Here is a 12,239-nt window from a genome sequence, read left to right as displayed (position 1 = left end):
GAAGTGGAAGGAAAATTATAAATGTTTTTTTCAATTTTTTTTACAAATAAATATCTGAAAAATGTGGTGTGCATTTGTATTAAGCTCCCCTGAGTCAATACTTTGTAGAACCACCTTTCACTGCAAGTCTTTTTGGAGATGTCTCTACCGGTTTTGCACATCTAGAGAGTGACATTGTTGCCCATTTTTCTTTGCAAAATAGCTTAAACTCAATCACAGCTGTGTCAAACTCCATTTGCTTGTGGGCCACATCAGCATTATGGTTGCCCTCAAAGGGCCGGCTGTATCAGCACCCCACCCACCTTACATCAGATGTCAAGAGCCCCCCCGCCATCAGAAGTCGAGCATCCCTTACATCAGTGCACCCCCTTGTCTTGTGCTGCTGCCAGGAGGGACATAAAAGTGCAGGATCTGGTGGAGGAGTCCTGTCCTTTATGCTGCTGACTGCTGAGACCAGGTAGGGGTGGAGATGAGGGGGGTGTGAGGGCCACATGAAATGACCTGGAGGGCCGGATTTGGCCCGCGGGCCTTGTGTTTGACACCTGTGCTCTATCAGATTGGATGGAGAGCATCTATGAACAGCAATTTTCAAGTCTTGCAACAGATTCTCAATTGGATTTAGGCCTGAATTTTGACTGGGCCATTCTAACACATGAATATGCTTTGATGTAAACCATTCTATTGTATCTCTGGCTGTAAGTTTAGGGTCATTGTTCTGCTGGAAGGTGAACCTCCATCCGTCTCAAGTCTTTTTCAGACTCTAATGCCGCGTACACACGGTCGTTTTTTGTGATGAAAAAAAACGAGATTTTTAAAAATGTAATTTAAAATGACCGTGTGTGGGGAAAACGTTGTTTTATGTCTTCTAAAAAACGACAAAGAAAAAATTCGAACATGCTTCAATTTTTGTATGTAGTTTTTTCAAAACGTTGTTTTTTGTGTCATTTAAAATGATAGTGTGTGGATAAAACAACGTTTTTAAACCCGCGCATGCTCAGAAGCAAGTTATGACGCGAGCTTGAATGGAACAGAGTGCCGTCGTACGTGCTGAACGTAACTGCACTTTGCTAGAGCATTTTGAAAAAACAATGGTGTGTAGGCAACGTCGTTTTTTTAAATGAAGTTTGAAAAACGTCGTTTTGTTTCATGATAAAAAACTTTGTTTTATTTCATCACAAAAAACGACCGTGTGTACGCGGCATAACAGGTTTTCGTCTAAGATTGCCCTGTATTTGGCTCCATCCATCAACTCTGACCAGCTTCCCCGTCCCTGCTGAAGAAAAGCATCCCCACAACATGATGCTGCCACCACCATGTTTCACAGTATGTTCAGGGTGATGTGCAATCTTAGTTTTCTGCCACACACAGCGTTTTTACTTTTAGGCCAAAAAGTTAAATTTTGGTCTCATCTGACCAGAGCACCTTCTTCAACATATTTGCTGTGTCCCCCACATGTCTTCTTGAAAACTGCAAACAGGTTTTCTTATGGCTTTCTTTCAACAATAGCTTTCTTCTTTCCACTCTTCCAATCCACCAATCTTCCAAGGTCAGATTTGTGGAGTGCACAAATAGTTATCCTGTGGACAGATTCTCCGACCTGAGCTGTGGATCTCTGCAGCTCCTCCAGAATTACCATGGGACTCTTGGCTTTTTAATGTTCTCCTTGCCAAGCCTGTCAGTTTAGGTGGACGGCCATGTCTTGGTCGGTTTGCAGTTGTGCCATACTCTTTACATTTTTTGGATGATGGATTGAACAGTGATCCGTGAGATGTTAAAAGCTTGGGATATTTTGTTTATAACCTACCCCTGCTTTAAATGGTCTCTCAGTCTGGTTCAGTAATCATGGGAAAGACTGCTGACCTGACAGTTGTGCAGAAAACCATCATAGACACCCTCCATAAGGAGGGAAAGCCTCAAAAGGTAATTGCAAAAGAAGTTGGATGTTCCCAAAGTGCTGTATCAAAGCACATAGGTAGAAAGTTATGTGGAAGGCCCCGTACTCACGACCAAACATGTCTGCTGAAACTGGTACGCGGACCAGTTTCAGCAGACATGTTTAGCCGTGTGTAGGCACGAGCGGACCATTTTCGAGCGGATCGGACAGGTTTCCAGCGGACAACTGTTTCCTGGACTTGCTTTAAAACAGTCCGCTGGAAACCTGCCCCCCGACATGTACGGTCGTCTGTACAGACCTACCGTACATGTCCGGCCGCCCGCCATCCCTCGCATGCGTCGAATGACTTTGACGCATGCGTGGAAGCATTTAAAAGGCAGGCCCGCCCACGTCGCCCGCGTCATTGTCGCGGCGACACCGCGGACACGCCCCGCGTATTGTTTACGCACGGAATTCTGTTCGATGGTGTGTACAGCCATCGAACAGAAGTCCCCGGGCAGACATGTCCGATGAAAACGGTCCGCGGACCGGTTTCATCGGACATGTCTGCTCGTGAGTACTCGGCCGAAGGGAAAGGTGTGGAAGAAAAAAGGTGCACAAGCAGCAGGGATGACCGCAGCCTGGAGAGGGTTGTCAGGAAAAGGCCATTCAAAATTGTTGGGAAATTTCACAAGGAGTGGACTGAGGCTGGAGTCAGTGCATCAAGAGCCACCACACACAGACAGATCCTGGACATGGGCTTTAAAGGTCATATTCCTCTTGCATGTAATGAGTCTATCTCATATATTAGTTTCACCTTTTAATTTGCATTAGTGAAATAAATAAACTTTTGCAGGATATTTACATTTTTTGAGTTTCACCTGTGTATATATATATATATATATATATATATATATATATATATAGATATATATATATAAAGTTCTAGTAGATATACCATAGTTTGTAGGCGCTATAAATTTTAATGCAAACCAATCAATATACACTTGCCCAATATTAGAATACATTTTGGCCAAAAATTATGAAGAAATTATATTGTTTTATAGCAAAAAGTTAAAAATGTTTTTTTTTTTTTTTATATCACAAAACATAAAAAGCCCAGTGGTGATCAAATACCACCCAAAGAAAGCTCCATTTGTGTGAAAAAGAAATTATATAAATTGTGTTAGTGTGCAGCGCTGCAGTAGCAGAGCGCCAAATAGCAAAAAACGACCTGGTCATGAAGGGGGTAAAATCTTCCAGAGTTGAAGTGGTTAACCAGCAGCAGGAGAGGTTTCTGAAAGAACAGATCAGCTGAATGAATGAAGCAGAAGGGAAATCATTGCACTGCAGGTCGTGATGTACAGCTTCCTCTCCAGCCAGAATTGTAGTCAGCAGAGTAATGACATCCTCAAAGTCATTTGAGACAAGCCATCAGGGACAGCTGTACCTTTTTGATCTTGCACTGCACATGTACAGCATGAGGCTAAAGGCACTACAGTGTGGTATGCTGTGGATGCACCCCTCCCCCATCCTGTATGACAACAAGGTCATAGGCCAAAGTAACACATTTGTAAACAGCAGTAATGACCTCTGGAGCAGGAAACGCATAATACATTTATAGCTTTTGTTTTGATTTTTATTTTGTATCGCAATCTCTTTTCCCATCATGTTAGCAGGAGGCCTAACTTGCAAGCATGGTCATTTAACAGTTAGTTGATCCTAAGGGCTCGGTCACACTCTCAATTACTCCCGTGTGCCCACAGTCCCATAGAAGTCTATTGAGACACTTATGTTCCCAATGTGACATCTGTGTGGATGCGTTCTGGGCCGTGTACCCGCATGGATGTCACATTGGAACACAAGAGATTGTCTGTTCAGCTGCATGACCCAAGAGACATCTATGGGGTTGCAATCAACACCTGTGCATCCTCATGCCCCAAAAAACACGATCATTTGAACATGTTTAAAGCGTAACTCCACTTTTGTTGAGAAAAACACCCTCTAGGTGATCTATGTACATTACAAGGATTTTAACAAACTTTGCTGCAGGTCCTTACCTGTTTGTTCCTCTGTGCTGAATGAGTCTAATGGGAGTGGTTTTATAACTATCAATCAGCTGCAGGGCACTAATGAGGAAAGCTGCTGGGCCTGCATCCCCTTAAACTTGTTCCTACATTTGTGTTGCAGGGAATGCCTGAAATCTGACTTGCATCTTAGTGCAGACTTCTGAGAAAATCAGTACGCCAATCACACAAGCAGGAAATGTTTTTGGGGGGCGATCTGTACACATTCTGTGTACAGAACATCTCCAGGTAGCCATGTTGCATTTCAAAAAAATGACAGCGGGTGCAGATTGAAAAGGAAAGGTATTTTTGAATAATGGTAAACTACAATTCCCATGAGGCATAGCAAGACTCTGACAGCCACAAGCATGACACCAGAGTCAGAAGCATGATGGGACTTGTAGTTTTGCAACAGCTGGAGGTCCGCTAATTGCATATCCCTGTAGAGGAAAGACGTGTATACTTACCAACTCCATGAGCGTTCCCAGTCATGTGATCTCCCCAGCGACCAGCTTTAGGGGAAGTGAAAGATCGCAGACAACGACTGCAATGCCCGAGCAGTGATGTCTACTATAGGCTTACTAATGGGGCATCCATTGTCAGCTGCCCCTTAAAGCCGATCGTGTGACCAGACTGGAACATGCAGGGAATAGGCAAGTATCTTTCTTCTACAGGCTAGTTAGTATATTGGAATTAGAATGGGGCTGGGAGCAGGTTTAGAGCTTTTAGTTTAACAATCAATCATGACAAAACATTCTTTACACCCCAGCATACCTGCAGGAGGCAAAACTCATCTTTTCTGTGTTTCTCAACTGCAGTCCTCAAGGTGCCCCAACAGGTAATGCTTTCAGGCTTCCCATTATTTTGCACAGGTGATTTTGCTTTAGTATTTACCACAGCTGTTTCAGGTGAGGGAAATCTTGAAAACATGACCCATTAGGGCACCCTGAGGACTGGAGTTGAGAAACTGTTCTAGAACACCAGTAGAGAGAAAATCCAGAGTCCCCCACAGCCTTCTGGTTCCTCCTGCTGCCCTTCATTCATTAAAGGAGTGGCTTGGACAGCAGCAGGGACCAACAAGAGCTATGGGGGTCTTAAGAAAATGTTACTCGCAGAAGTGTGTTTTGGAGCAATGTCAAAGAACAATGACATATAAGCAGGTTTACCCTAGAATTACTCATGAACATTAAACATGTACCTTGAGAAGGCCATAGCACTGGGTTTGACTTCTGTCTGTGATCCAGTTTTTCAGCAATCCGCTGTGGAAACTGTCAGCGCTTACCAGTATGACCAAACGTATCAATCAGAGCCAGTGAGGAGGAGAAGGGCTGAGTCCAGCTCTCTATCTTATGGACACACAGAGAAGGGCTCAAGCATGAGCACACACAAGTGCCCCCATAGCAAGCAGCTTGTTATAGGTGCACTCGGTGGGGGATTTGGAGCCAGAGAAGTACGGGCAGGGGACCCCAGAAGAGGATTGGGGCTGCTCTGTGCAAAACCATTGCACAGAGTAGGCAAGTACATCATGCTTGTTATTTTGCTAAAAATGGAAAGAAGCTTTCCAATCACTCTAAAGGCAGCAGTTTCCAATGCAAATTGTTGGACAGACAATTTAAAATATGGGGCTATGCATTTATTAAGGTACAGGTGTTACACAGCTGTTTAATTCCCATACTGTAATTTTAAGGTGAACTTATTATGAAGCCTAGCTTAGAAAATGCCATGATAGGGCTCTTAAAGCCCAACGCAGATAAAATTCAACCGTTTTACCCAATCCCCCCGTAACAGTTAATCACTCATTAGGTCTAAAAGATTGGGAAAAAAACAAAAAAAACAAACAGGCAGTATTACTGACCTGTCTCCCAACTGTAGGTGGAGGCTCAGCATCATCATTCATTTTCATTGAGTTGGGCATTAAAGGAAATGTCAGTGGCATAGCTATCATGCTGATTTAGTGGTTGTAAACCCCTTTTTGCTACAGGTAAGCCTATAATAAGGCTGATTTAGTGGTTGTAAACCTGCATGGTTTAGGAGATATCCCATGTTCCTGCCGACATCAGCACATGTGCACTGAAGCAATGCTTCAGCGAGTGTGCCGATACCGGCGGCTCCGTAACTCCGGGAGCAATGTCACTGGCCGGAGTGGGATACTGGCCCGCTACAGGGTCTTCAATCTTCATAATGAGCTAGTGTGCTACGCATACTAGCTCATTATGCCTGTGTCTTGCAGGTTTTTGTTTGTTGGTTTACAACCACTTTAATGGTTTCACTACCTATAAACACACACTTAGATAAAAAAAAAAGGCCACGCTAATAATACCTTTCCAAGGTTAGTGACTCCAGAGGTACTATTAAAATCAATATGATAGCCAAGCAATTAGTATTTTTACAAGGATGGATTATCAAGGGCAGCTCCCATAATTTCTTACAGGTTTCCTTTCATGATGACCATCACCTCTTACCTGCTTCCCCATTTTTTACTAGATCTTGTAGCTTCAACTTGTCCTCCATAACGAAGTCTGCTGTGGAAATGATTGACTCAAAACAGGCAAACTTTTATAGCTCTGCCCTCAACAGCAAATTTAATAAAATGAAGCCATTTACAATACACAAACCACCAGACACATTTATATATGGTTTCATTCACTTTTCCGCATACTTTATTTGTTACAAACATACATTTTTTTTATTTTAAATATATAGAGATTGTAAAACTCAATTTGTAAAATTCTTATTGTAAGGAGTGCCGACGAGCATGAATTCTGAACCTTATGCTTTAATTGAATTGCTTTTTTTTCCTTTTACATGAATAACAACAATTTCCCCTGCTTTGTAAAGCTAGTGGTAAATCCAACGTGTGTTCCCTTATCAGGGAACAGCAACAGGGACAGAACCTTCTCAGCTGCCTCCTGGTGGGAAGTCTCACCCACAATAGGTTGTTCAATACTCCTAACACGAGTCAGGCCAATTGTGTATTGCCAAACCCATAGAGGGTGCCTGCAGGAGAGGTGGGGAAAGGCTCAGAATGAAGCTGTGGTCAGCAAGCTGAATAGGGACTGGGGAGCAACTATCATCTGGATAATCTCATAGGGAAAACTGAAAGATATTTCACTAATCATACAGCTGGTTAAGCTGCTTTTACTAGTTAAAGTGCTTTAAACAAACAAAAAATATACCTTTTTCAATATAATTCTTTTTATTAGTCAGCTAAAAGCATTTGAAGAGTATGTTGAATAAATGCCTAGAGCAGAAATGATTTCTAGAAACTATATAGTGTAACTCTGAAATCTATACGCTCAACCTTTGTTAGCACACCGTAGGTATAAGGCTGAGCTCAGCATGTGCTGCCAACACATGTCTCGGCTTGGTTTGAGCCAGTGCAATGGTCATTATGTGCTTTCCTCTTAACCACCTAATGTGCCTGCTAATTCTCTAGTGGAAAAGGTGGGTGAAAGTAATGTAGTGCACTTTAAGGTATGGCTCACTCAACGATCATAGGGCCAAACGGTTTTAGTCAGAATTTGGGCAACAAACGCAAACTGTACTTTGACTTAGTGAGCACCTCAAGCAACACAAGAGCATCAAAAATCTGATACCTTTTCAAAAGACTAACTTAAAGAATGATTAGAAAAAAATAAAATAAGCTACCCCTGGTCCAGCATTGCTAAGGGGTTAAATGCATGTTACTCTAGGGGATGAGGAATAAGATGCAATACTTCCTTAAGGCCCCTTTCACATTGGACCGGGAGCCGCGGTGGCGGTATATCGCCGCTAAAAATAGGAGCGCTATACTGCCGGGATTGCCGCGGGAATCGCCCGCTAGCGGTGCAGTATTAGCCCCCGCTAGCGGCCAATAAAGGGTTAATACAGCCCGCAATGCGCGCGGGATTGCCGCGGTTTCCCATTGTTTTCAATGGGAAGGAGCGGTATACACGCCGCTCCAAAGATGTCGCTGACAGGAGATTTTTTTCTCTCCCGCCAGCACATCGCCTCAGTGTGAAAGCCCTCTGGCTTTCACATTGAGTAGGCAGTGAAGGAGTATTTCAGGCGGTATAGCAGCGCTATTTTTAGCACTGTACCGCCTGAAAAACTCCTGTGTGAAAGGGGTCTTAATTCCTCTCTTCCCTGTGGGCGCTCCCTCGCCATCCTCCTATACAGTGCCGGGCTATTGGCCCTGCCTTGTACTTGATTTTATGTGGCCGCTGGTTTTGGAACTACATTTCCCATGACGCTCTACTACACTACAGAGTGCATGAGCATCATGGGAAATGTAGTTCCAAAACATCTAGGGTGCCAAGGCTCGGCCATCACTGCTATAGAAGATGCTTCAGGAGAGTGGTCACACAAATGAAGGGGGGAGCTGCAAGAGCAGAGTAAGCATTTTTACCTTATTTCTCATCCCCTGTCATTTAACATTTAAAGTGGTTCTAAAGGCAGGCCCCCCCCCCCCCCCCATTCTAAAAATTAGGTAACCTTCTGGGTGCAGCTCCCCCTTATACTTACCTAAGCCACATCTCGATTCAGCAATGTGCATGTGAGCAGCGACTCTCTCTTCATTGGCTCACACAGCAGCAGAAGCTGCTGTCAATCACAGCTAGTGAGCCTAATAAGGAGAGCAGGGGCAGGGCCAAGCCATGCTCTGTGTGTGAATAGAATGTGGAGGAAGCCTACTTGAGTTCCCCCATAGCAAGAGGCTTGCTATTGGGGGGCAGCCAGGACCACCGATGTGGGACCCAAAAAGAGGATCTGGCTGCTCTGTGCAAAACCATTGCACAAAGCAGATAAGTATAACACGTTTGCCATTTTGTTTTTAAGGAAAAATACATCCTTTAGAATCCATTTAATCCTTGCAGTATGTGTGGGCCAATACACAGCTTTTTTTTTTGCGATCCCAGGGAGGTATTTAAGTATTCATATCACTCCCACACAATAGAGAGTCAGGTAACTAGACCATGAGTCTATTAAAGCGGGATTCCACCAGCAATTTTTTTTTTTTTTCAAGTCAGCAGCTACTAACAGTGTAGCTGCTGACATTTAATAAGGACACTTACCTTGTCCTACGTGCCCGCGCTGATGGCCCCCCGATGCCGATGGCACGACTGATGCAGGTCCCGTGCCGCCATTCACACCAGGGGAAACAGGCAGTGAAGCCTTACGGCTTCACTGCCCATTTCCTACTACGCCTGTGTGAGTCTCGTGCCGGCTTGTGAATGGGCGGCTGCTCTCTGAGAACACACACAGTTCCCAGAAAGCAGCGCGCCCCATTCACTAGGAGGAGAAGAAGAAAACATGCCGCGGTGCCGAAGAGGCAGATTACGGACTTCCGCATAGCAACAGGTATTTCAGGTGAGTATAATTTTTTTTTTCCACTTTATTTTATTTTTTTAGGACTTTTGGCCAAATGTTGTTTTCCTGGGTGGAACTCCGCTTTAATGTTCATGGTAGTGATGTCACTACTGGACAGCCAAGTTGGTTGAGCCTACACTGTATATGGGAGAAATGCACACTAAGCACTGCTAAAATTACAGACAGGCTGTAGTGTTTCCCTTTACATGACAGGCCATGATGGCAACCAGGTTCATTTCTGCCAAGGCATTCAAATCTCAACTCTAATATATGACCACAACCTTCAGAGCAGCACAACACAGTTTAATGTGGGGGCTGGTTACAATGCAGGTCTTTGGATTTGTAAAAAAATATCGGCCCCTGTTTAAATATGGTGACGGAAGTTCAGACCGTAACAGCATTCTCATATTTACTACTTCACCATTCTAATATAAATTTAAACAGGATTTCTTGTAGTGAAGAGGTCAATGTGCACAATCGATTCTTAGAATCAGTAGTGCAGCCATAACTAAACCAAATACATTTTCCATCTTTCAGTTGTGCAAGACTGAAATGTATATTTCTCTACATGCACATTGCATTGCTCCTGTCTGTAAAGCCATTTAAAATGCATTTCCTAAAACATAGTATTACATGCATTGCGTGGGGAGGATTTGCCAGATACACACCAATTTGGAAGCTGACCTTTTGTCTGACAGCATTGGAGGACACTTTGCAGGTTAGAGCTGTAACAACCTAATCTGATTTCAATGCAGCATTAAAGCTGGCATCTATAGCCAAAAATAGTATAGAAAGCTGTAGATAAGGGTGTCTTGCTAAGCACAAGTGTACAGATTTAACACTGTTCCGTTAGATAGAAAATTGTGCATCGATGGCTTGGTAACTGTGGTAATTGCTTGTCATGTTTGCCCGAGTTTAATTCAGGTATAGAAAGGCCTTGATAAACGTCAGTTTGGTTGAAGTAAATACATTATCACCCTATTCCCAGCAATAACTGCAGCTGAATCCATAATACCATATGGGCCATAAGATATGGTAATTTCCATGCTGTATCTGAGCAAGAGAGAAACCAGAAGGGGAGGGGTTTGATGAGCACATCCATAAAACATTCAGATTACTGACACCCCCTATATATTTATGTACAGATATATATTTTTAAAGAGGCTATACAACATTTACAGGTAAGGATTCGCTAGTTTTTTACAGGCATTTTATATTGTGGACAAGCTGCATTAAACAGTGTAAGTCTTGTGGGGAAATAACCTAAGACTATAGCAAGGATAGTTCCAGAGTCTGGAAGTGTAACAAGGTCAGCAAATGTGACCTTCAAAATAACCTCCATTTTGGAGATTCTCCTCTCCATCCGACATTTTTCAAATCGTAAATGTTAATATTTCAAGATCTGCATTAGTTGTGGCTCAATTACCCCACCCGATGAAAACACAACCAATGTTAAAGCTGAACTATTTTTTTCTTGGATACAGCACAAATCAAAGAGGTTACCTCCTCCTAGGTGTTGACGACTGACATTTACTGTAAAAATACAATTAAAAACAAAACTTTCAAAAAAAAAAAAAAAAAAAAAATTTGCTGTTTTGATGCCAGGTCCTACACACAGCGCCATTTTTCCAGTGCTGTAGGGATAAAGAGCTGGCACTGTGGCAGTGTCAGGATCCAGCCATTTGCCCTACCTTTCCTGTCCCCATGTCTATTCAAAAATAAAAATGTAAATACTTTTTGTGAATGGACAAGCAGAGAGGAAAGGGAGGGTGAATGACAGGATCCCTTGTATTGTCACAGCCGCTGCTCCCATCCCCACAGCAGCAAAGTATATGGCTGTGTGTAGGTTTCAGCATCAATGCAGCTAGCATTTGTTTCTACAGTAAACAGCAGGCCTCCACACCTAGTAGAATCCTCATTAGAAGTAACCTACGTCACACGTGAGGTGTCCAAATAAAATAATTAAGTTCAGCTTTCAACCAAAATATCCTTTGCCAGTGAAGACAATTAAAACAATACACCTTTGACAGCAATCCAATCACTGGCCTGGGATTTGTAGAAGAATCAGAGGAAACAGTCTTCGTTCCCTATAGTAAACCTTGCAGGTGCTTGGTTTCATTTCTGAAGTACACAATACCAGATGTAATGTGGTTGCTATAGGCAACACCTTCAACATTCCCCCCCCCCCCATAAAAGACTGTTTTCAGTTATTCTAAACTGGGTATGTAAAGGCAATGCCAACCAGCAGGCTTCAGGCTGTGAAGGCACCACAGAGCTCCAGCACACCTTACAAGCCAGTAGGTTGTCACACTCATTAGTACACTGTGGGGTTGATTTACTAAGTGATTGGATCACTCAGAATCTGGTGTAGATGTGCATGGCAGCCAATCAGCTTCTTAATAAAGTCAGCTTGTTCATTTATGCTTTAGCAATAAACCTGGAAGCCGATTGATTTCCATGCACAGCTGCACCAGATTTTGCACTAGTGTTATTGGTAAATCAGCCCCTGTGGTTGTTTTATTTTTGTAGATCAAGGCAGTAGGTGTAAAAATGCCTTATTACACGAGTCCTTCTGTGCAATGCTGACTGGGGGATAAACAGTAATCTTCTAGGGAAGGGGTTTGTTTCTCTCCTCTCTAAACACTTGTCATACTTAATAGCTTATTTATCTAATGGTGAACCACTAAATTCAGAGGCTTAAGCCACAGTGAGCAGGAAGAGGCAGGCCTGGGTAGAATTTTACAACCTCCCCAGTAAGAGGTTATGCACAGTAGTAGTATGCACAGGACTACCGGCAGCTCATTGAGCAAGTGTCATATTTAAGATTTGCCTGTCTTTACTCCAGGTGCAAATATAAATAAAACTTTGTAGCAAGACATGCCGCCTCTTGCATTTTCTGTGCAACGGACACAATAAAAAAGTAAGAGGATTTTTTTTTCTATTTATACATAAAC

This window comes from Rana temporaria, chromosome 3 (assembly GCF_905171775.1).
Source record: "Rana temporaria chromosome 3, aRanTem1.1, whole genome shotgun sequence".
Lineage (NCBI taxonomy): Eukaryota > Metazoa > Chordata > Amphibia > Anura > Ranidae > Rana > Rana temporaria.
The sequence above is the reverse complement of the archived record's forward strand: the minus strand, read 5'-3'. Positions refer to the sequence as shown.